This window comes from Bos mutus, chromosome 23 (assembly GCF_027580195.1).
Source record: "Bos mutus isolate GX-2022 chromosome 23, NWIPB_WYAK_1.1, whole genome shotgun sequence".
In the NCBI taxonomy this organism is placed as follows: Eukaryota; Metazoa; Chordata; class Mammalia; order Artiodactyla; family Bovidae; genus Bos; species Bos mutus.
The window spans coordinates 43,332,997-43,359,651 of NC_091639.1; the positions used below are offsets into that span (position 1 = coordinate 43,332,997).

General features: G+C 41.0%; 1 long non-coding RNA gene across 1 annotated transcript; it reads left to right on the forward strand.

Annotated features, from left to right (window-relative positions):
• Window positions 1-2,040: 2,040 nt before the first annotated feature.
• LOC138984921 (uncharacterized) lies at window positions 2,041-25,340 on the forward strand. The gene is made up of 4 exons (XR_011462173.1): window positions 2,041-2,637; window positions 4,534-4,684; window positions 6,243-6,325; window positions 22,047-25,340. It is a non-coding gene; the product is annotated as an uncharacterized lncRNA (long non-coding RNA).
• The last annotated feature ends 1,315 nt before the right edge of the window (window positions 25,341-26,655 follow it).

A 26,655-nucleotide genomic window follows, 5' to 3' on the forward strand; every position in this document is an offset into this window, starting at 1 on the left:
CATAATTTGTAATCCTCTCTGCCTCAACACTTAGCATATAGTGGTGAACTCTGTTTTTGAGATGAATGAAAAAAATAGATGAAAGTCACAAATCCAGAGAAAAATAGAACATACACTGATCCAAGCTCTCAAATTTACCAAATCAACAAACATCTTAGAATGCTTACTATATGCCAGCCATACATAGGCCCTCAGTGTACTGCTGCTACTCCTGCTAAGTCGCTTCAGTCTTGTCCGACTCTGTGCAACCCCATAGATGGCAGCCTACCAGGCTCCCCCGTCCCTAGGATTCTCCAGGCAAGGACATTGGAGTGGGTTGCCATTTCCTTCTCCACCCTGAGTGTACAGCGACGCACAAAACAGAGCAGTTTTTGTTTTTAAAAAGTGTTCTGTGCTGGCATAGCAAGAAGATATGTAAAAAGTAATTAAAATATATTCATATTATAAGGTGAAATCTAGGTGCATAATTAGGAGTCTGACAATTGCTAATTTTACAATTATTCAATACATTGAAATTCACATGCATAAACCTTACCTCTAAAGGGAGTTTTTAGAACAAAATTAGCATTTTCCAGACTCTTTTTCTCCTGTAAGAGAGGCTTGTTTGTACATTCTTCATGGTGTCTATTTACAGAGACCCAATCTGTGATATACAAAGGACAAATTTTCCCAGAGAACATCTAGCAGCATTATCAGCTTTAAGTTATTTATCTTGGAAGCATTCATTGAGCACTTATTAAATTGTAAGGAGATACCAGACTCTGCCTTTAGAAATCACTCTTCAATACAGTCCACTAAACACATGTCCTTGAAATGTGGCTAGTTCTAATTGAGATGTGCTATAAATATAGAACAGACTCTGGATTTTGAAGACTTATTATGAAAAAAAAATAGGAACTATCTCTTTAGTAATTTTATATTGATTACATATTGAAATGATATTATTTTGGATTCATTAAATATATTAAGATAAAATTTATGTTTCTTTTTGCTGTTTAAAATGTGGCTGCTAGAATATTTACAGTTGTAAGTGTAACTTATATGTGTGTCTTCTATTATTTTTCTGCTGGATCTGCTGCTTTAGAAGTTAATAGACTAGTAGACAGATACACAAACAAATCATCAGACAGACAAGTGCCCTAGAAGCACAGAGGAAGGCGCAGGCCTTTCCCTGGTGTGATCAGAAACAGATTTAAAGGAGGAAGGAGGGCGGACCTGGAAGACAGAGAAGCATAAATGAGGCAGGGAAGAAAGCCTGGTAGCTTCAGGGAAGGCTCTGCCTTTAGGGGGACAGAGGCACCAGCAGGAAGCTATAGGAATAGTCGTTGTAGCTTCCTATAATGTAGTTAAATTTACCTGTCGCTTAGTTAGAACCTTAGTATTTGCAGATCTTGCCATCTGAATGACAACACTCTTTTAGAAAAATTACCCAACTTGAATGGCTGTATTATCTCAGACACCACTAGATGGCACTGTGCCCTAGGACGGAAAAGCAGGTAGGTCAGGAAAAGTGGCGATTTCTGGTCTGTCTCAGAGGCTTTTTTTCAAGAGTACGCTTTTTTGAGCGTGCAAACCTGATACATACATACGTGTCTATTTAGATACGTCTATACCTAATACTGCATTGGAGAAGGAAATGGCAACCCACTCCAGTGTTCTTGCCTGGAGAATCCCAGGGACGGAGGAGCGTGGTGGGCTGCCGTCTATGGGGTCGCACAGAGTCGGATACGACTGAAGCGACTTAGCAGCTGCAGCAGCAGCAGCAGCAGCAGCATATCGAATACTGGACTAATCCACGACGTCCATCATAAGACATACATATAGAAAAATTGAAGTATAAAAGACTATGATTAAAATTTAATTGAAGCCCTAGATTCTTTCCTACACTCTGGTGGATTATTTTGGGGTTGTGTGCATCTTTCCGGGTGTGTGTACCCCACTTCAGAGAACATGAATCTATTTCATGCTTTTTATCATAATTTTTTTTTTTACATGTCAACCCTTTTAAAGTAATGAAATTAAAGACTAAAATGAGAAAAGGTCAAGACGTGGTTGCCTGGAGATCTTTATCATTTTCCATTTAAACCAAATTTCATCTAATACACCAGAAAAATGAATGAGTTAAAACAGCAAAGCAAGTACTATGGAATTTTTTTCTGTTATATATTTTGTTGTTTAAAAATCAAAGAGGTTAAAAAATTTAAAAAGTGACAACAAGCAAAGCAAACCAAAAACGGATATAAATGATATAAATATTGTTGCTGGCCTATGCCAAACAAACATGAAAAATTAAAAAAAAAAAAAACCACCAAAAAACCCAAACAAGGGGAATAATTCCTGACTTTATTAGAGAAATATAATTTCATTTATGCTCTGGTTTCATAGAATTGTCTCTGTAGAAGGTTTTTGTTGTTTTGTAAAGTATAATGGACTTCTGGATTTCGGAGAACAAGTGATCCTCAGTGATCAGGTGACCCCGTTGGTCAGTGATCCCTGCTGGTCCAGTCAGCTGTGGATCCAGGGGCTGATTGCAGAGTGAAATCCACTCCCATGAGTGGAAGGTGGGATCAGATTTCAGAGAAGAAGGATTACAAAGTAGACAACACCCCGCAAGTATTGTGGAAAGGATAATTCCAGGTAATTATATTTGTACGAGATTAATTTTTGCTTTCTAAGACATTGCCGTGGGCACTTGCCCTCGACGTGCACAAGAATTAAACCATGTGCTGCTGATATTCAACACTCCCTGAAAGGAGTGCAGGGTGGAGAGCAGAAGAGAGGCTCTGTGTGCTGGCGGTGGGGAGTGGAAACTGGCAGAGCAGGCCTTCCGGTAGTTAGATATTTTCAGGGGCTGATTTTGTGAGCTAATTCTTGAATCTCCTCAGATCTAGAAAAGCACTAAAATCCAGGCACAGTGAAGACTGTGCCTGGTGACTGGCAGAAACCTTCTGTCAAAAAAATTTGTGCTTGATTGCGCGTACTCCCCTTTCACCCGAATCACATCCACACCGACCTTTCCCCCTGCCTCTTAGAAACAGTTTCAGAGCTATCTGAGATGCTATCTCCTGGTCCTAATTTTGCCCCAAATAAAACTTAACTGGCAACTCTGACATTGTGCATTTTTAAAAGTTGACATATTGTTACGAAGGGGCTTCCCAGATGGCTCCATGGTAAAGAAACTGCCTGCCAATGTAGGAGATGTGGGTTCCATCCCTGGGTCAGGAAGATCCCCTGGAGAAGGAAATGGCAACCTACTCCAGTGTTCTTGCCTGGGAAATCGCAGAGGAGGCTGGCAGGCTACAGTCCACGGGGTTGCCAAAAAGTTGGACATGTCTTAGCAACTACACCACAGCAAATTGACAAGAAGGCTGGATTTAGGAGTTAGTAGCCCCTGTGATCACCATGATGCTCTTCTAACCAATTTGTCCATCAGTCAGAACTCACGCCGACTCAAACAGGAAACAGGGCTCCTTTCCTCTCAGCGTAGAATCCAGCCGCCATCCCTCAGACCTCAGGGGCTGCCTTGCGATGACTCTCCAGACGCATGTACTAACTTTGCAGATGTTTTCAGTGCGTATTCGCCTCAGTTCAGTATGGTTTCAATCGTCATTTCCAATCTAAGCTTCCCCCCTCTTCCATCACCCTCTGGCCAGGCTGCTGTCCTGGGGTCTGGGGGTGGGCTGTGTGTGTCTGTGTGTGACCACCTTCCTGCCTCCCAGGCCTCCTGCCTCCTCCTTTCGGGTCTGAGTCCTCTGATGTGCTGCGGCTTCGTGGGGGAAGGGCAGTGGGTCACCGCTGCTCGTGATCACCCCTCCCACCTTCTTTTCCAGTTACACAAAGACTAGCTCTCTCTCCAATTAATAAAATAAAAAAGAAAACAGAGTTTCTAAAAATAATAAGAAAAAATTAAGAAAGGAAAAAAAAAACAGCAACAACCTCGCTCTCTCTTCAGGGGCCCCTGGAAACACCTCAGAGGGCCCAGAGCCTCGCTGCAGCCCAATTCCCACCAACGATCTGGTGCCACCTTTTGCTGTCCTAACGCCCTTTGGGTGGCACCCCCAGAGACTCACCTCACAGTCACCTTGCCCAGTGGACAGCTGTCTTGGATAGAGAAGCAGCAAGGATTCTCAGCTTCAGCTGTCTTCCACGGTGTGCACTCGGCCGTGGGAAGCCCAGCATCCCTGGCCAAGCCACCCGAGGGCCACCCGCCTCTCCCATCTCCAGTTGCTGTCCACGCCACTCTTTCCTGTCTAGGGAAGCAGGCTAGCTCAGCTGGCAACCCACTGGGAGAGGCGCCAGCTCCCCTTCCTGAGACCCCCAGTTTCTACCAAGGATTCTCTTAAAGCCGCCTTTGATTGGTTTCATTCAAGAGGAGAAGAAACCACCCTCTTTTTCCTCCCCCTCCTCGCACGCCAAGGGGTGGCCTTTGAACTCGGGCAATTGCATCCTCTCAACCCTCCGCCTCCAGCCCCCAGTCATTATCAATGAGTACAGAGCATCCTTTACATATTCACTTACTTAATCTTCATACAGGTGCAATAAGATACGTTTTGGGCGATGAGGAAACTGAGACACCAAGAAGTTAAAGAGCTTGTGAAGGTCACACAGCGAGCAAATGGGAAAGCTGGGATTCAGAACTAGACTGTGTTTGGAGCCTGTGGTCTTGGGCATGAAGCTTTCTGAGGTGTGTATGGCAGGGATAAGAGCCAAATGGGATATATGGTGCTGGACCTGGGCTACAGGTAAGAGAGCAAGGTGACTGTCTCTTACTAAGTCCTGAAAAGTGTCTGGCCCCCAGTATGTGTGGAGAAGTCTACTCAGCTTTGAGCATTTTCTACTTCCAGGACAAGAGGAAGGTGATGTCTATAGGATCCCTAAAGGCATTTGCTACCTTAAGAGTCTTTAAAAAAATTCTTCACGTGGCAGTATTTTTAAGTCGATCAGCCATGACTACATGACATAAGGCGCCCTTAATCCAAAAGCATGATTGAGCACACAGAACACCTGCTCTTCTCAGTGTCCGTGCTAGAGTTTCGATGGATGGATGAAGCTGTTAGTTTTTTCCTTTAATTATATTATTATTTTTAAAAGTTGAAATGTAGTTGATTTACAATATTGTGTTAATTTCAGATGTACAGCAAAGTGATTCACTCTTATGTATAATTTTTCAGATTCTTTTCTAAGTTATTATGAAATATTGATATAGTTACCTGTGCTGCAAAGTAAGCCCCTTTTGCCTAATCTATATACATGCTATAGAATAGCATATATCTGTTAATCCCAAACTCCGAATTTATCCTCCTCTCCTTTGCCCTTTGGTAACCATAAGTTTGTTTTCAGTGTCTGTGAGTGTGTTTCTGTCTTGTACATAAGTTCCTTTGTATCATATTTTAGATTCTACAAATAGATGATATATGATATTTGTCTTTGATTTACTTTGCTTAGTATGACAACTCTAGGTGCATCCATATTGCTGCAAATGGCATTATTTCATTCTTTTCTGTGGTTGAGAAATGTTCCGTTGTATATGTGTACCACATCTGTATCCGTTCTTTATCTTTATCTTTATCTGTTGAAGGACACTTGTGCTGCTTGCGTATTTTGACTCTTGTGAATGGAGCTGCAATGAATATGCGGTGCATGCATCTTTTCAAATTAGAGTTTTCACCTTTTCCAGATATATGGCCAGGAATGGGATTGCTAGAATAAGCTAATTAGTGTTATAATTTAGATATTTTGTGTGGCCATTTTTTTTATCAAAGTAAGGAACAGTATTTAGGGGGGAAAGTAAGCCAAAGTCTCTATTTTCTCTCAACTGCAAACCTGGGTAAATAATATGTTAGGTTGATAAGTAACAATAATTTCTTGGGTAAAAGCCCTTGATTAATTACTTGTCTATTTATTGAAGCATAATTTTGATGCTCTTTGGCAATTCCCCCTTTTGGCATGCATTTTCCTATTTGCTTTGGTCCTTGGAAATAGCTGAGGACTTGAATTTATGACCCTCTTTATTAGCACTTTACTGAGAGAGTCATGATGGGTGGTGGGTGGGAGGAAAGGGGGGAAGGTTGGTCATGCCCATCGTCTTCGTTAAATCCGGAGGAAGTCATCATCTTCACAGCCCTGGGGGTTGGATTCAGCCATGTGAGGTGAATGGAGGATCCTATAGATAATCTTTATTTTAAAATTTACAGCAAGAAGTAACAAAAAAGGGATGTGATGAGTTACTCTGTGCCCCACAGGAAGGAACTGTCTCAGAACCTGGCTGACCTGATTCTGCTGATGACTCAGCTCGGAAGGACACCTCATCGGGAAAGTGAATCACGTACGTTACACGTGTAACAGGGAGAGAGCTCCCTGGTGCTGTATTTAGGGCAAGGTCTTATCACCCTTCTGCCTGTGACTTCTGGGTATGTCAGGTAGGTCCATGTAGGCACTTCACTTCTCTGAGGAGGTGGTCACCAGGTTAACTTCTCTTGCCTTGATTGTGCCATCTTGAAGATCAGGTTCTTGAAGTTCCCAGACTTTGAATTAAAGAAGCATTCAATTTCACATTAGCCTTAGGGGCTGCAATGCTGTGACACGACTTCTCTTGAGAAATATAAACATCACACCAGGTGTGTGACCTGGTGTTTTCACAGCTTTGTTTGTGGTTACGTGTGTGTTATATGCTGATGGCTGTAATGACGCTAGACCCAGCTCTGTTAGTCCTGCTTCTAGTCATGATCCATGGATATTAATGCACTTGCACTGTCTTACTGGACTCACTTCTAGGATCAAAGTTCTAGTGTTTTCGTGTTAGTCTCTGACACTTGTAAGCTGGGGACAGACTGAGCTTTTAGGACCAAACAACATATCAGGCAACATGTAGTTTTCTACTTGACAAAATTAAACAGAATATAGTCTCTAAATATTCTTTATTGTATTTTTGTGTTTTGCCAGCTTTTGCAGGATGACACAGATATTAAATGAACAATTCTATTTATATATGAATTATTTAAATGCAGATGAGCATAATACATGATAAATTCATTAAATGCATTGTATTATTCTATTACATTCATCATAAAACATACAAAATTATGATTTTTGAAAATAATGAGGTAAACAAATGAATACAAGTTGAAGTGTTGATCTTTTCTTCTTGTCTGCCCTGGGGTATGGGCTGTCTACTTGGACTTTTCTGCAGACATTCATAAACTTATAAGTAAGATCCACTTTTCACATAGCTATGCAAATAGAAGTGAAAACCAATGCCATCATTCTGGAAGGAACTTCTCAGAGCCTGCTTTTCCAGCTTCTTGTTTTCTAGGCATGGTTATTTCTAAGGTGAAAACGGCTTCTGTAGGTCTCAAAGTTCTAAATTTTAAGGGAAATAGCTCAGCCGTGTGTGGGAGTGGAGTTATCCCAAATGAGTAGAAAACGATGTCAGCAGGTGACATCACCCGGTGACTCATGCCTCTCTGTAAGTCCTTCTGCCTCTGTGGAATCAAAGTTCACTTGTGAGATAGTGCTGCCCAGGACCTGGGAAATGTGCATCTCTGTCTGGGATCCCTGTTCTGTGGCCTGAGTCATAGGTACACAAGATGACGGGGTGGCTAGCGACTCATGTGAGAACTTACTCACAGGAGTAACCTCATTTGGTTCATCGTGTAAGCCCCAATAAAGTCACTTCTAACTGACTGGAAGGAAGGGTGCATTCAGTTTTTCTTCCATGGTAGTTTGAATAAAGGGAATGAAAGAGGGATCAATTCAGTTCAGTTGCTCAGTCGTGTCCAACTCTTTGCAGCCCCATGGACTGCAGCACGCCAGGCTTCCCTGTCGATCACCAACTCCAGGTTCTTGCTCAAACTCATGTCCATTGAGTCAGTGATGCCATCCAACCATCTCATCCTGTCGTTCCCTTCTCCTCCCGGCTTCAATCTTGCCCAGAATCAGGGTCTTTTCTAATGAGTCAGCTCTTTGCATCAGGTGGCCAAAGTATTGGAGCTTCAACTTCAGCATCAGTCCTTCCAATGAATATTCAGGAGTGATTTCTTTCGATGGACTGGTTGGATCTTTTTGCAAGGGACTCTCAAGAGTCTTCTCTAAAACCACAGTTCAAAGCATCAATTCTTCGGTGCTCAGCTTTCTTTGTGGTCCAGCTCTCACATCCATACATGACTACTGGAAAAACTATAGCTTTGACTAGATGGACCTTGTCAGCAAAGTAATGTCTCTGCTTTTTAATATGCTGTCTAGGTTGATCATAGCTTTTCATCCAAGGAGCAAGTGTCTTTTAATTTTATGGCTGCAGTCACCATCTGCAGTGATTTAGGAGCCCAAGAAAATAAAGTCTGTCACTGTTTCCATCGTTTCCCCATCTATTTGCCATGAAGTGATGGGACTGGATGCCATGATCTTAGTTTTTTGAATGTTGAGTTTAACCAGCTTTTCACTCTTCTCTTTCACTTTCATCAAGAGGCTCTTCAGTTCCTCTATGCTTCTGTGATAAGGGTGGTTTCATCTGCATATTTGAGGATATTAATATTTCTCCCGGCAATCTTAATTCCAGCTTGTGCTTCATCCAGCCCGGCATTTCATATAATATACTCTGCATGTAAGTTAAATAAGCAGGGTGACGATATACAGCCTTGATGTACTCCTTTTCCTATTTTGAACCAGTCTGTGGTTTCATGTCTGGTTCTAACTGTTGCTTCTTGACCTGTATACAGATTTCTCAGGAGGCAGGTAAGGTGGTCTGGTATTCCCATCTCTTTCATAATTTTCCTGTTTGTTGTGATCCACACATCAAAGGCTTTGGCATAGTCAATAAAGCAGAAATAGATGTTTGTCTGGAACTCTCTTGCTTTTTCTATAATCCAATGGATGTTGGCAATTTGATCTCTGGTTCTTCTGCCTTTTCTAAATCCAGCTTGAAAATCTGGAAATTCTCAGTTCAGTTCAGTACCTCGCTTGGAAAATTTTGAGCATTACTTCACTAGCATCTTCACTAGCATGTGAGATGAGTGCAATTGTGCAGTAGTTTGAGAATTCTTTGGCATTGCCTTTCTTTGGGATTGGAATGAAAACTGACCTTTTCCAGTCTTATGGCCACTGCTGAGTTTTCCAAATTTGCTGGCATAGTGAGTGCAGTACTTTCACAACATCATCTTTTAGGATTTGAAATAGCTCAGCTGGAATTCCATCACCTCCACTAGCTTTGTTCATAGTGATGCTTCCTAAGGCCCACTTGACTTCACATTCCAGGATGTCTGGCTCTAGGTGAGTGATCATGCCATCATGACTATCTGGGTCACAAAGATCTTTTTGTACAGTTCTTCTGTGTATTCTTGCCCTCTCTTCTTAATATCTTCTGCTTCTGTTAGGTCCATACCGTTTCTGTCCTTTATTGTACCCATCTTTGCATGAAATGTTCCCTTGGTGTCTCTGATTTTCTTGAAGAGATCTCTAGTATTTCCCATTCTATTTTTTCCCTCTATTTCTTTACACTGATCACTGAGGAAGGCTTTCTTATCTCTCCTTGCTATTCTTTGGAACTTGGCATTAAGATGGATATTTCTTTCCTTTTCTCCTTTGCCTTTCTTCTCTTCTTTTCTTGAATTTTGACTTTTTATATTTATTTTTCTTGGGGATGGTCTTGCTCCATGTCTCCTGTACAGCATCACAAACCTCTGTCCATTGTTCTTCAGGCACTATGACTATCAGATCTAATCCACTGGAACCTGCACTCTCTGCATTGGAAGTGTACAGTCTTGCCCACCAGACCGCCAGGGAAGACCCTGATTCCACAGTTTTAAACTCTAACTCAGAAAATTTCACAGTGTTTTCACAGACATTACTCCACTTGATTCTCACAATCCTCTAAGGTGGCCAGACTAGCTTGTTGGTGTCCCCATTTTATGGATAAAGAAACAGAGTCTCAGGGAGGTTCAGTTTAGTTCAGTTTCTCAGTCGTGTCCGACTCTTTGCAGCCCCATGAATCGCAGCATGCCAGGCCTCCCTGTCCATCACCAACTCCCAGAGCTTACTCAAACTCATGTCCATTGAGTCGGTGATGCCATCCAGCCATCTCATCCTCTGTCGTCCCCTTCTCCTCCTGCCCCCAATCCCTCCCAGCATCAGGGTCTTTTCCAATGAGTCAACTCTTCTCATGAGGTTGCCAAAGTACTGGACTTTCAGCCCCAGCAACAGTCCTTCCAATGAACACCCAGGACTGGTCTCTGTTAGGATGGGCTGGTTGGATCTCCTTGCAGTCCAAGGGACTCTCAAGAGTCTTCTCCAACACCACAGTTCAAAAGCATCAATTCTTTGGCACTCAGCTTTCTTCACAGTCCAACTCTCACATCCATACATGACCACTGGAAAAACCATAGCCTTCACTAGACAGACCTTTGTTGGCAAAGTAATGTCTCTGCTTTTGAATATGCTATCTAGGTTGGTCATAACTTTCCTTCCAAGGAGTAAGCGTCTTTTAATTTCCTGGCTGCAGTCACCATCTGCAGTGATTTTGGAGCCCAAAAAATAAAGTCTGACACTGTTTCCACTGTTTCCCCATCTGTTTCCCATGAAGTGATGGGACTGGATGCCATGATCTTTGTTTTCTGAATGTTGAGCTTTAAGCCAACGTTTTCACTCTCCACTTTCACTTTCATCAAGAGGCTTATTAATTCCTCTTCACTTTCTGCCATAAGGGTGGTGTCATCTGCATATCTCAGGTTATCGATATTTCTCCTGGCAATCTTGATTCCAGCTTGTGCTTTTTCCAGCCCAGCATTTCTCATGATGTACTCTGCATATAAGTTAAATAAGCAGGGTGACAATATACAGCCTTGACATACTCCTTTTCCTATTTGGAACCAGTCTGTTGTTCCATGTCCATTTCTAACTGTTGCTTCCTGAACTGCATATAGGCTTCTCAAGAGGCACGTCAGGTGGTCCGGTATTCCCATCTCTTTCAGAATTTTCCACAATTTATTATGATCCACACAGTCAAAGGCTTTGGTGTAGTCAATAAAGCAGAAATAGATGTTTTTCTGGAACTCTCTTGCTTTTTCGATGATCCATCGGATGTTGGCAATTTGATCTCTGGTTCCTCTGTCTTTTCTAAAACCAGCTTGAACATCAGGAAGTTCACGGTTCACGTATTGCTGAAGCCTGGCTTGGAGAATTTTGAGCATTACTTTACTAGCGTGTGAGATGACTGCAATTGTGCTTTAATTGTCACCTTTAATAAGTGGTTGACCTAGGAGATCCAACCAGTCCATTCTGAAGGAGATCAGCCCTGGGATTTCTTTGGAGGGAATGATGCTAAAGCTGAAACTCCAGTACTTTGGCCACCTCATGCGAAGAGTTGACTTATTGGAAAAGACTCTGATGCTGGGAGGGATTGGGGGCAAGAGGAGAAGGGGACAACAGAGGATGAGATGGCTGGGTGGCATCACTGACTCGATGGACGTGAGTCTGAGTGAACTCCGGGAGTTGGTGATGGACAGGGAGGCCTGGCGTGCTGCGATTCATGGGGTCGCGAAGAGTCGGACACAACTGAGTGACTGATCTGATCTGATCTGATCTGACCTAAGAGGAGAATGCTCATCTTCTGACTTCTACCCTAAACAAAGGATAAGAAAAATTACAGCATAGGAAGTATATTTTTGTATAACATTAAGCATATTGAGATGAATTCTAGTGTATATTTTATTATATCCCAATATAAATGTCTTCAGTTCAATTCAGTTCAGGCTCTCAGACAAGTCTGACTCTTTGCGACCCCATGGACTGCAGCACGCCAGGCTTCCTTGTTCATCGCCAACTCCCAGAGTTTGCTCAAATTCATGTCCATTGAGTCAGTGATGCCATCCAACCATTTCATCCTTTGTCGTCCCCTTCTCCTTTTGCCTTCAATCTTTCCCAGCATCGGGGTCTTTTCAGATGAGTCAGTTCTTTGCATCAGGTGGCCAAAGTATTAGAGTTTCAGCTTCAGCATCAGTCCTTCCAATGAATATTCAGAATTGACTTCCTTTAAGATGGACTGGTTGGATCTCCTTGCTGTCCAAGGGACTCTCAAGAGTCTTCTCCAACAGCACAATTCAAAAACATCAATTCTTTGGTTCTCAGCTTTCTTCACAGTCCAACTCTTACATCCATACATGACTACTGGAAAAACCATAATTTTGACTAGATGGAACCCTGTTGGCAAAATAATGTCTCTGCTTTTTAATATGCTGTCTAGATTGGTCATAACTTCTTCCCAGGAGCAAGTGTCTTTTAATTTTATGGCTGCAGTCACCATCTGCAGTGATTTTGGAGCCCAAGAAAATAAAGTCTCTCACTGTTTCCTCTTTTTCCCCATCTATTTGCCATGAAGTGATGGGACCGGATGCCATGATCTTTGTTTTCTGAATGTTGAGCTTTAAGCCAACTTTTTCACTCTCCTCTTTCACTTCATCAAGAGGCTCTTTAGTTCTTCTTCACTTTCTGCCATAAGGGTGGTGTCATCTGCTTATCTGAGGTTATTGATATTTCTCCTGGCAATCTTGATTCCAGCTTTCACTTCCTCCAGCCCAGTGTTTCTCATGATGCATATAAGCTAAATAAGCAGGGTGACAATATGCAGCCTTGACTGTGTATACTGTGCTCCTTATGTCTTGGTTGCATTTCTATCCCCTCCTCCAAGAAGGACTAATTATATTAGTACTAAGAAATTGATTTTAAGGAAACAGAGTGTTCAGTGACATCTTAAGAAGTCCCCATTGATTGATGGGTTGATTAAACTATAGTTGATTTACAGTGCTGTGTTAGTTTCAGATGTATGGGAAAGTGATTCAGTTATACATGTATATGTGTGTGTATGTGTTTATATATATATATTCTTTTTTTGATTTCCACTATAGGTTATAACAATATATTGAATATAATTCCCTGTGCTATACAGTAGGACCTTGTTTATTTTACATAAAGTAATGTGTACCTATTAATCCCAAGCTCCTACTTTTTATCCCTTCCCCATTTTCCCTTTGGTAACAGTATGTTTGCTTTCTGTGTCTGTGAGTCTGTTTTGTAAATAAATTCATTTCTATACAAACATCTTTTTCATGTATCTTTTTCAGTTAGAGTTCTCTCTGGATATATACTCAGGAGTGGGAAAAAAGCAGGGTCATATAGTAGCTCTATTTTGAGTTTTTCAGGAACCTCTATACTGTTTTCCGTGGTGGGTATACCAGTTTACATACCCAACAGCAGTGTAGGAGGGTTCCCTTTTTTTCCATACCCTCTCCAGCATTTATTATTTGTAGATTTAAAAAATAATAACTTATCTGCATTTTATGGTTCTTTTTTAAATCAAGATATAGTGGATTTACAATGTTGTCTTAGTTTCTGGTATACAGCAAAGTGATTCAGTTATGTATATATATCTTTCTCAGATTCTTTTGTGTTTTAGTTTATTACAAGATACTGAACATTTTTAGTAGACTTTTTGATGATAGCCATTCTGACTGGTGTGAGGTCATACCTCATTGTAGTTTGTTTTCTTTTTTTTCTGTTTTATTGATTATGCCAAAGCTTTTTTTTTTTTTAATTTTAATTTTATTTTAAACTTTACAATATTGTATTAGTTTTGCCAAATATCTAAATGAATCCGCCACAGGTATACATGTGTTCCCCATCCTGAACCCTCCTCCCTCCTCCCTCCCCATACCATCCCTCTGGGTCGTCCCAGTGCACCAGCCCCAAGCATCCAGTATCATGCATCGAACCTGGACTGGCAACTCATTTCATAAATGATATTATACATGTTTCAGTGCCATTCTCCCAAATCTTCCCACCCTCTCCCTCTCCAACAGAGTCCATAAGACTGTTCTATACATCAGTGTCTCTTTTGCTGTCTCGTACACAGGGTCATTGTTACCATCTTTCTAAATTCCATATATATGCGTTAGTATACTGTATTGGTGTTTTTCTTTCTGGCTTACTTCACTCTGTATAATAGGCTCCAGTTTCATCCACCTCATTAGAACTGATTCAAATGTATTCTTTTTAATGGCTGAGTAATACTCCATTGTGTATATGTACCATAGCTTTCTTATCCATTCATCTGCTGATGGACATCTAGGTTGCTTCCATGTCCTGGCTATTATAAACAGTGCTGCGATGAACATTGGGGTACACGTGTCTCTTTCCCTTCTGGTTTCCTCAGTGTGTATGCCCAGCAGTGGGATTGCTGGATCATAAGGCAGTTCTATTTCCAGTTTTTTAAGGAATCTCCACACTGTTCTCCATAGTGGCTGTACTAGTTTGCATTCCCACCAACAGTGTAAGAGGATTCCCTTTTCTCCACACCCTCTCCAGCATTTATTGCTTGTAGACTTTTGGATCACAGCCATTCTGACTGGCGTGAAATGGTACCTCGTAGTGGTTTTGATTTGCATTTCTCTGATAATGAGTGATGTTGAGCATCTTTTCATGTGTTTGTTAGCCATCTGTATGTCTTCTTTGGAGAAATGTCTATTTAGTTCTTTGGCCCATTTTTTGATTGGGTCATTTATTTTTCTGGAGTTGAGCTGTAGGAGTTGCTTGTATATTTTTGAGATTAGTTGTTTGTCAGTTGCTTCATTTGCTATTATTTTCTCCCATTCTGAAGGCTGCCTTTTCACCTTGCTAATAGTTTCCTTTGATGTGCAGAAGCTTTTAAGTTTAATTAGGCCCCATTTGTTTATTTTTGCTTTTATTTCCAATATTCTGGGAGGTGGGTCATAGAGGATCCTGCTGTGATGTATGTCAGAGAGTGTTTTGCCTATGTTCTCCTCTAGGAGTTTTATAGTTTCTGGTCTTAGGTTTAGATCTTTAATCCATTTTGAGTTTATTTTTGTGTATGGTGTTAGAAAGTGGTCTAGTTTCATTCTTTTACAAGTGGTTGACCAGATTTCCCAGCACCACTTGTTAAAGAGATTGTCTTTAATCTATTGTATATTCTTGCCTCCTTTGTCAAAGATAAGGTGTCCATATGTGTGTGGATTTATCTCTGGGCTTTCTATTTTGTTCCATTGATCTATATTTCTGTCTTTGTGCCAGTACTATACTGTCTTGGTAACTGTGGCTTTGTAGTAGAGCCTGAAGTCAGGTAGGTTGATTCCTCTAGTTCCATTGCTGGTTCTTTGAAAGGATAAATAAAATTGACAAACCATTAGCCAGACTCATCAAGAAACAAAGGGAGAAAAATCAAATCAAAAAAATTAGAAATGAAAATGGAGAGATCAAAACAGACAACACAGAGATGCAAAGGATCATAAGAGACTACTATCAACAATTATATGCCAATAAAATGGACAACGTGGAAGAAATGGACAAATTCTTAGAAAAGTACAACTTTCCAAAACTGGACCAGGAAGAAATAGAAAATCTTAACAGACCCATCACAAGCACGGAAATTGAAACTGTAATCAGAAATCTTCCAGCAAACAAAAGCCCAGGTCCAGACGGCTTCACAGCTGAATTCTACCAAAAATTTAGAGAAGAGCTAACACCTATCCTGCTCAAACTCTTCCAGAAAATTGCAGAGGAAGGTAAACTTCCAAACTCATTCTATGAGGCCACCATCACCCTAATACCAAAACCTGACAAAGATCCCACAAAAAAAGAAAACTACAGGCCAATATCACTGATGAACATAGATGCAAAAATCCTTTACAAAATTCTAGCAATCAGAATCCAACAACACATTAAAAAGATCATACACCATGACCAAGTGGGCTTTATCCCAGGGATGCAAGGATTCTTCAATATCTGCAAATCAATCAATGTAATACACCACATTAACAAATTGAAAAATAAAAACCATATGATTATCTCAATAGATGCAGAGAAAGCCTTTGACAAAATTCAACATCCATTTATGATAAAAACTCTCCAGAAAGTAGGAATAGAAGGAACATGCCTCAACATACTAAAAGCTGTATATGACAAACCCACAGCAAACATTATCCTCAATGGTGAAACATTGAAAGCATTTCCTTTAAAGTCAGGAACAAGACAAGGGTGCCCACTTTCACCATTACTATTCAACATAGTTTTGGAAGTTTTGGCCACAGCAATCAGAGCAGAAAAAGAAATAAAAGGAATCCAAATTGGAAAAGAAGAAGTAAAACTCTCACTATTTGCAGATGACATGATCCTCTACATAGAAAACCCTAAAGACTCCACCAGAAAATTACTAGAACTAATCAATGATTATAGTAAAGTTGCAGGATATAAAATCAACATACAGAAATCCCTTGCATTCCTATACACTAATCATGAGAAAACAGAAAGAGAAATTAAGGAAACAATTCCATTCACCATTGCAACAGAAAGAATAAAATACTTAGGAATATATCTACCTAAAGAAACTAAAGACCTATATATAGAAAACTATAAAACACTGGTGAAAGAAATCAAAGAGGACACTAATAGATGGAGAAATATACCATGTTCATGGATTGGAAGAATCAATATAGTGAAAATGAGTATACTACCCAAAGCAATTTATAGATTCAATGCAATCCCTATCAAGCTACCAACGGTATTCTTCACAGAGCTAGAACAAAGAATTTCACAATTTGTATGGAAATACAAAAAACCTCGAATAGCCAAAGCTATCTTGAGAAAGAAGAAGGGAACTGGAGGAATCATTGTAGTTTTGATTTACGTAAGAAGTCCCCTTTCAGATGAAAGTCTTGAATTTAGTGTTGCCTCGGAAATGTGTTCTTCACTATAAGGACAAGAACTTACACTCTCGCCATGGGCTGTCTTAGAGATAAAGTTGGCAGCTTAAGAGAGCAGTCAGCTGAGTGCGGTGTGCCAGTCACCAGGCAGCTTAAATGCTCTTGGGTCGAGTTGCTCTACCATATTGGGCAGGTTTTGTCTGGAGAAGTGAACGATCTACCCTCTTGCTTCCCAATTCACTGTCCTTTGACTCTGGCTGCTTTGGTTTCATCTCTTTATGCCTGGACCTGCCTATTTCTCTGTATCTACTCCCACCTCCCTGGTGGCTCAGTAATAAAGACTCCTCCCGCAATGCAGGACACCTGTATTTCATCCCTGGTCTGGGGAGATCCCCTGGAGTAGGAAATGCAACCCACTCCAGTGTTCTTGCTTGGGAAATTTCATGGACAGAGGAGCCTGGCGGGCTACAGTCCATGGAGTCGCAGAGTGGGACACGACTGAGCACACATGGAATACACAGTACTCCCACTTCTCCATCTTTCTTTCTTTCCCTCACCTTCTATTTCCCTTTATTTCTCATTTTCTCTCATATTATCTGTCACTTTGATTTTCTATTAACCCATAAGTATCACTAACAGATTACAGATTCCTATAAATGATGAATGGGAATTTAGAAGAGTTTTTTTTTTTTTAAAGAATTTTCGGATCCTTCTGCGTGTGTGTGTGTGACTGAAATTAATTTATTTATTGAAATGTACTTCCTTAATTCTTAAATGGCTTGCTCAGATACAGTGGAGTCTTGCTCAAAATCCCACTCTTGCATAAACATCCTGATGCGATTCTTTCCAGATGCGATTTTCTAGAATCTGAAAATTCTAGATCAGATACATTAACATAGAGAGTATTAGCTAGAATCTTGCAAAAACATGCTCTTTCTGAAGTGTGGGTGCAGAGGAGCTGGAGGCCAGCAGGTGTCAGGCTCACCCAGGAGAGGATCTGAGAATGGCTTCACTGCGGTTTAAGAGAGTTTGCTTTTTTTTGAATGAACTTTTGAATAACCAAAGTTAGGCTCTTGCTGGTTTTAAGGCAAACTCTGGGTTGGCCAAGAGAGAAAGGAGATCATTTCAAGCCTGTAGCACCACATACCCAAATGGTATGCTGAGTATCCCTTAATAGGTAATAGACATTTTATTTTCACTTGCCAGGTGACTGATTTATGAGGGAGAGCAGAGCTGTCCCTTTGGGTCCATACAGCAGTGTCTTCCCCCCTGGAGTTTTGGAGTTGGTCATCATCTATACCAACCATACCCTCACCCACCCTATTTTCAGATGAGAAAAAGAGAGATCTAGAAAAGATTTTTCAAAAGACTCACAGCTGTGGGGAAAGGTTCAGAGTCAGGATGAAATCTGGGGTCAGAGTAACTGGGTCTTCAGCCTGAATGATGATAAAGCCTCATTTGAGTCCAGGGTTCATGGCCATGATGGCCTTTACCTGGCAGGGGTTCTCTGGACTCCAGGCTCGGTTCTCAGCATTGCCGTGTTCAGATCATGAGAGAAACGTCAGACTGGAGAGGGCTGCCTAAACCCGCACTTGTTCACAAATGGTTATCCTCACGGTAATCCCCGTAGCAACGAGGGTGAAGATGATTGTGCTGGAGGAGGAAAGCAGGTCTAGGGACCACCTGATTGAGGGGAGCGATCAGGCAGTCAGCTCCCAGTATTGCTTCTCAGGAGCCAGCAGCGCTGTTAGAGAGGAGCCTGGGGAGCTTGCTGTTTACATTTACCGGAAACCACTCCTCCTTGCTGGTCTGTGGTTGGGACCTGACTAGCAAGCCAGAGATTGCTATGGTTCACCTTTTCTAGCTCCTTAAGGTGAAGGATAGTCTGCTATTTGCTGTGGATTCCTCAAACCTGAGCAGGCTGCGGAGCTGTGAGCCCAGCTTCAGAGAGACGCTGATGGTGGCTTTTACAGAGGACAATGCTCGCCCACCTTGCTGATGTAACTGGCTCAACAGACATGGAGACAAGCTCAAGGCAGCCTCCCTCAGAGTGGCTCTCCATGTGTTTTCCAAAGTAATGTCTGAATGCTAAATTTTTGTTGTTGTTGTTAAATGGAATGCACCATTTAAGGCACTGCACAGCTTGTAGGATCTTTGTTCTCCAACCAAGGATCGATCTGGGCCCCCTGCAGTCGAAGGGCAGAGTCCTACCCACTGGTCCACCAGGGAATTCCCAGATACAGATGACTTTGGAAGAGGCTTCTACCTAGGACTGTCGTCTAGCCAATCAGTGCCAGCTTGGTGGGCATGGAGTGCGTGGCCCTGGTCTTTCTTCAAGGAAGAGCTTGCCGGCCATCTTCGGGGAGGGCAGTGGGCAGACAGCCCACACTTGTCGCTTGTCCTTCCACGTCTGCTCCAACTACAGAGATGCTTTGTCCTGTCTCCTTCTGCACAAGCAGTCCACCTCCAAGGGCTGATGGGGCAGAAGGGATAAAAGCCTAGCCAGCCATCGCCACCCAACTTGGACTTACTCTGATGGGCCCTATTGGTGGGAGCTGAAGTTTCTCTTTTCCCTTTGTCCAATCCAGCTTTGTCCTCTACACTTCAGGGCTATTGATCTTCTCTCCAGCTCACTGTCTGTGTTGGGGAAACCCAACCTGCAGCAATTAACCTATCTCTCTATTTTTGAAAACTTTATGTCCCCATAATGCAAATACATAAAAGTCTTTTGTGATTTAATTTTCAGTTATATTTACATAAGGCAGGAAAGGATTATTTGTACAAAATCTCAGAAAGAAAGAAAAAAAGTTGGTACTAATACCATAAAAATAGTTGTTATAAATTGACTCTCAACACAGCCCACTTCACCACTGTTTACTGTGGGAGAAGGTTCCTGAATTCTTGATTTATCAGATGCCATATACTCTGAAGTTTTTCACACCCAGTTTTTTGTCTTTCTTCTTTTACTAATGAGTTTCCCTAAATGTCTTCACATATTTCTGTATGGGGCTTTGTGGCTCCATCAACCTTTGGAGCTAGTCTCAAAATACCAAAGCATTGTCCTGATCTTGCTGGGGGAACAGCCCTGCAGATGGGGGAGGAGGTAGGAGGGGAGGGCTGGGTGGGTGGGGAGATGACCCTAAGGCAGCAGGCTCCACTCCTTGCAGCCATAGCAACTGTTTCCAGCGTTTGCTGGATCTGTGCTTGACCCTTTAATTACCTACCTGGGTACTGTGGAATCAAATGGATTGGATCAGGAAAAGAAAAAAGCGGAAGGAAGGAGTGCCCTCACCTTTTAGGTGCTGCACAGGTCATAAGCAGAGGTCATGAGCCATGATTCATGGTGTCAGGAAGTTTATGTTTGAGTTGATGACATGCTAGATAAAAAACTCTTGTGCATATGCCACAAATTTTGTTACATAAAATTTGAAAAATTTCTAATTTAAAAGGAACTATAGGCTGTCATACAGAGTGAAGTCAGAAAGAGAAAAACAAATATATATTCATGCATATATGTGGAATCTAGAAAGAGAATGTTGTTGCTGTTTAGTTGCTATAAGTCATGTTTGACTCTGTTGTAGTCTCATGGACTGTAGCCTGCCAGGCTCCATGGAATTCTCCAGGCAAGAATCCTGGAGTGGCTTGCCATTTCCTTTCGCAGGGGATCTTCCCGACCCAGAGATTGAATCTGGGTCTCCTGCAAGGTTGGCAGGTTCTTTACCACGGAGCCAGCAGGGAAGCCCATGCACTATTGATACCATGGATAACATAGATAACTAATGAGAGCCGACTGTATAGCTCAGGGGGCTCTGCTCAGTGCTCTGCAGTGACCCAAATGTGAGGGAAACCCAGAAAAGAGGGTTACATGTATACCTATAGCCAGCTCACTTTGTTCACAGTAGAAACGAGCACAACATTGTAAAGTAACTATATTCCAATAAAAAAATGTACAGAGCTTATAGTGTCCAAGTCAGATTTAGAACTGGTTTTAATATGATACTGCAGGGTGATATCCTTGTTCACACAAGGGCTGGATTGTGAGTGTCAGACCAAGATTCCATCATGTTCTTATCTCTATTTCAGGAAGTATTCTTATTAGAACCATCTCCTAGAAGAAAGCAAGTTATATTAAAAAAGATTGAAACATGACTCAGTCTTTAGTATTGCAGCATAATGAAAAACCACATATACGTACCCTGGAAAATTCAGTGAGAGTAGATAGTTAGAAAAGAAAACAGATGACCAGAAAGAGTTAGCTTTTATTCCTGGAAATAAGCACTTTTCCTAATAATATATGGATATTTTTGTCATGAAAATGTTTCATGACATTAGGTTTCAGACATTAGGTTTCTCTCAGTTGTTAAAGCTATTTTGCTTGTTTTAATAGGCTTCTCTTAAATACATTTCAACGAAAGCAAAAGAAAAAGCAACAAACATCTTACAAAATAGAAATATCCTTTTTCTCAGTGATGATTTAAAACATTCAGAAAGTATTTTCTCACAATGACCCTGAGGGAATAGTCTCAGAAATATACGTTTTAAATGCTGATATGGTTCCGGTGAGTTTAATCTCAAATGGGTTGGTGTGCTCAGCCCAACTGGTGATGTTTCAGGTTTATTCAGCTTGACAGTGCCAGTGTTTCCTTGTTGGATGTTACCTTACCAAAGTGTCTATCTCCTCAATAAAATATCCTGGCTTCAAAATGAGCAGCTCCCACTGTGTGTGGGCTGGCTTCTTTGCTGGGCCCATACTACAGAAATCAGAGAACATTTGCTTCCAGCTGGTCTGCCGAGAACAAATATTTCCCCCTCTTTCTCATCTTACTCTCTGATCTTTTGAAGCATTTCAAGGGTGCAATTGTCTGACTTCCTCCTTCATTCTGCCATTACCGTTCCTCCCTGCTTGGCTTTGCACTCTTCCATCCCACGATTTCTGGATTTTATTTGCCTTTCTGTATGAATGTTCTGTTTCTTTGAATCTACTGGAAAGCCTTCTTCTCATGCTCACTTAAAAGCTCTGGTGGCGTTGGGCTTGGTCTTGATTGGACTCAATCCACATTTCAACTGCCAGTATCTTAGGCTTAAAATAAATGTTATTGTTCAGCTTTATGCTCTCTAAAAAATAGTAGGGCAGGGAGAAAAAGGACAAAGCTTTGTACAATTATCAAATCACAGGAAAATGTTCTTGCTGGATCACCTGGGGATATCTAGGCCAATGTGGAGTTTTTCTTCTCATTGTTTTTCATTTTTGTATGCTTTGAGTAGCAATGCTCAGAACTTTTAAATTCCCATCAAGGAGTGTTCTCATTTTGTCATACAAATTCAATGAAACCTCTTGCTTTACAGGTCTATCACCCTCATGTTCAGAGGAGCCATGAAGAAACTGAATGGATCTCAGTCCTCTGTCTTTGCTGTCTCCTCTGGAGCGTTCATCACACACTGGTGACTCTCTTCCTAGCAGTTAAATACTGACTTTAAGAAAAAGAATATCACCCCAGGGCCCAGAGAAGAAACATTACCCTGGGCTAATCTGTCCACTATTTGAATTGCAAGAACAAAACTTACCATCTGAATGTAACACCTGGAAAGGTCACCCTGACCCACTTTATCCACAGGTATGAGTCGGCACATAATATTGTCCCGGAAACAAGAATGCTCGCGTCCCCACCCTGCATGTGCTACCTCTGTGGACACGTGGCCTCATGTATCCCTACCCCACCCACCCCACGTGGCATCTAATTATCATTCTCATTTAGTTTTGAGCTCAGATTATTGCAACTTTGGACAGTAAAGTCCCTTCAAGATGGTTCCTTGTGCCTGGGTCATATTGCCATGATTCTTGGCAGCATATCCTTACCTTCCATTGCAACTGAACATTCCAAGCTTGAAGGGCTCTTCACCTTCTGCTCATAAAGCCAGATGGGGTGGGAGGTGGAGGCTAACTTCTCCCTCACCTGGACTGGTCTGACACATCCCAGCCCTGGGAGGTTGGCTGAAACCTCCACCCTGCCCCCATGAGTTAGGTGAATGAGGCCAGAGCAGAGCCTGGGAAGGGCAGGTCGGCTCTAGAGCCATGTGCTTCATCATCTGTCCAGACTGCTCAGTGAACAGAAAAGGTTCATTAAAGTAAAAACAAACAAAAAAAAGCTCCAGGCTCATCCGGCAGCTCCAGCCTCACTCTTCTCCAGCCTGGCTTTCAGCCACTTCTCCGAGGACCCCGGTTTCTTGCCAGGGGGCGTGGTGTTAAGAGATCCAGGTCTGCCCCGGCCTGTGCTTAATGTTCCTGGAGCGTCCGTCTTCTGAGACTTTTCAGTGGAAAGAGCCAGGAAATATACACGTGCAGCACACGTGTTAGTACACATGTGCATACACACATGGTCTACACATGGGCGCGTGCATATGCATGATACATACACACGTAGTTTAAGTATCATGAGTTCATGCTCATATCTCTGATTCCAGTTTACTGCTTCTTTGTTTTGAATGTAAGGATGGGACCCCTTTCTTTCTTTTTATTCCTTTATTTTTTAAATTCTTTGGCCTCCCTGGTGCTGCATGTGGGATCTTAGATCCCCAGCCAGGATTGGCAACCAGGCCCCCGCGTTGCAGGGAAGCCCCTCCAGTTTACCTTTCTTACCGCCCCCCTCCCACATCTATGTGTCTCTTCTTTCCCAGTGAGAATCTTAGCTTCCAGAAACATCAGGACATGAATCATTTGCTCAGTCCTGTATTACGTCTGAAACAGTATCAGAATACCTTCACCCACAACCACTACAGAAACAAGCCTGCTAAAAAGAGTTCAGGATCTTTCTAGTTCTCCCATCTTCCTGCCCAGCCTGAGACGGAGGACAAATAGCTCATAGGTCAAAACTGTTAAAAATTATTCAAATTAGGTTTTCCCCTACTGTGCTTATAGTTATTATTGATTCTAAATAATAATATATTATTAGGTAACCAACTTAATTTTTTTGTTTTATTTCTCTTCCATTGTTTTGTTACCTAATAATTGGTGGATCTGTCTACAAAACTTCGCCTTTGAGTATTTGTCTGTAATGTGTGTTATAGAATATAAGAAACACTTGCTTCCATTTTCTGGAACTTACTCATTGTATCTTCTCATCCAGATTTATTCCCATCTGTCCATGCCTTTGTTTCAGAGTAGATTCTACTGTGGTTCTAATCAGTTATGCATGTTCTATATGAATAAAATTCCAGGCACACAGAGCCTAGAAATGTACGTGATTTACTACAAGATACTGAAATCTCAGTGTGCAGGGACCTCATTTCCAGTGTGACTTGATGCTCCCACTCTTTGCAGCTTTAAACTTTTATGTTAATCTGGCATTCTGGATGGGGATTTTTCTACTTTTCTGTGAGTCATAGCAATGTAACAGCCATAGGAGAGCTAAACTTGGAGAGACTTGTTTTCAAGGATTTGAGGATCTGCCCTCTGGCTTTTTCTCATCTGTATTTCATAACAAAAAACTAACAAGGATTTCATTTTGGTGAATCTGCCTACTAAATCGATGCTTGCATATAACACATTCATCGATTAGCATTTGGGATTTTGATTAAACCAGTATGCAAGTAATTTTGCTTTAGTGTCTGTTAAAAGTATATTTTAGAAGGAAAAATATGTTCTGGCATTGAGTACTTCGAGGTTCTTCTTCAGTTTATCAAAATCTGTGCATATTGTAATGTGGACTTTTAATGTATGGGTGAACCCTTGTCTTCTCATTACTGACTACCGTATGATATACAAAATAACCCACACACCAAAACTGCCAATAAAATAGCAAAATCAGACTGACATTCCTGAAGTGCAAAGCGCTTTTATTTGCTTTTCTATCCTTAACTGGATCCATTGTCTCCTTCTTTTACATTCTACTGCCTAAAACATTTGCCCCATTGTTTTATTCGTGCTTTAGTCACACCTTTGTCAGTAATTACCTTTACTTGATTACTCATCTTCCATGGTGACTCCTGGCCTTTGGTTCATCTTTTTTTGTTTAGCCTCCTTCCTTTTGAGAAATCCCACATTTCATTAGTCAACAACTTCTGATTATCTCAAAGATACCTGGGATTTTTCTGACGCGTGCTTCTGCTTCAAATGAGGCCCCTGACCTGGGATCTCAAGACCCAGGGGACATCAAGATGGAGGATGAGCCAATGGAGGCAGCCTCCCCTATTCAGATGGTTTCAGTAATGCTTTTAAATCGTCTTATCCTCCAAGAAAAACAACTGCATGTTTTTGACACTTATATTTTTCTAATATTGTTCCTGAGTCACACTGCCTTAGTCATAGTTTAAGTTGTTAGAAATTGTTTTAAAGAGGTAAAAAAAAAAATCCATCTGTCATATATATTGTTTTTCATTTGCAAATACTAGAAATTTGAGTTAAAAATCATATAATTTGAGATAGTAAAGGAGAAATATCGTATGATATCTCTTACATGTGGAATCTAAAAGAAAATGTACAATGAATTTATGAAACAGAAAGAGACTCATAGACTTGGAGAATGAACTTGTGGTTGTTTGCACACACTGCAATATTTAAAATGGATAACCAACAAGTACTTACCGTTTAGCACATGGAACTCTTCTTGGTCTTATGTGGCAGCCTGGATGGGAGGGGAGTTTGGGGGAGAATGGATACATGTATATGTATGGCTGAGTCCCTTCGCTGTTCATCTGAAACTATCAACACTGTGAGTCAGTTATACTCCAATACAAAATAAAAAGTTGAAAAATAAATAAATATGTTTAAATGCTAATAAAAACCATATAACTTGAAACAGTCTACATAACATGAAATTATTAGCATATTAAAATTTCATACTTTTTATTTTAAGCACATTTTATAAAACCTCCATAGTCAATGACTCTAGAGTAACCATGGATGTGTTTTCATTTCTTATATTTTACTGGAAAAAAGTGATTGAAGTCAGTGTATAGATTTTTACCTTGTTCTTGTGTGTCTGGTGTAACTAATTCTTTTCTTTAGGTACAAATGACCTACTTGTTGTTCATTTTCTGCTGGAATAAAATAGCTTTCCTATTTAATGATTAACTTTGGAAGAGCATGAATTAGTTTGGAGGAAAGAGCAAGTAATAATGACCTAATTTATTGTTTCTTTTTCTCTTAGGTGTTTTCCTTTAAGTTAATTTCCTCTAGTCTTAGTTCATATATGGAATAATATCTTATTTACCTTCAACAGAAGTACCTCCTAGAATAGTTCTCTATCTCTGAGTAAATGCTACTATTCTTTATAGTATTATAACTAATTTTTGTTTTAAAACAGTGCGTTTTCCTCAAAGGTTCAGACATTATTGGATGGCAGAGTTGGTCCAATGATAAATGTTATCAAGTCTGATATCTGCGTTCTCTTCATCTTTTCTTTATAGTCACAAAAAGGCTGCCATCAATCCACCCATCATATCCACTATCAAGGCAGGAAAAAGGGAAAGTGCCTGACTTTAGTTTATAATTTAAGAAATAGATACAGGAGGATCTGTAACCTAAAAATATAAATATTATAACTTAAAATATTGTTCTACTTAAAATATTTTACTTTAAAAATTACTTTTCTGAAAGGCTATCAGATTTTTTATTACATTACTCAGTTCAGTTCAGTTCAGTTCTTCAGTCACTCAGTTGTGTCCGACTCTTTGCGACCTCATGAATTGCAGCTTGCCAGGCCTCCCTGTCCATCAGCAACTCCCAGAGTTCACTCAAACTCACGTCCATCGAGTTGGTGATGCCATCCAGCCATCTCATCCTCTGTCATCCCCTTCTCCTTCTGCCCCCAATCCCTCCCAGCATCAGAGTCTTTTCCAATGAGTCAACTCTTCGCAAGAGGTGGCCAAAGTACTGGAGTTTCAGCTTTAGCATCATTCCTTCCAAAGAACACCCAGGACTGGTCTCCTTTAGAATGGACTGGTTGGATCTCCTTGC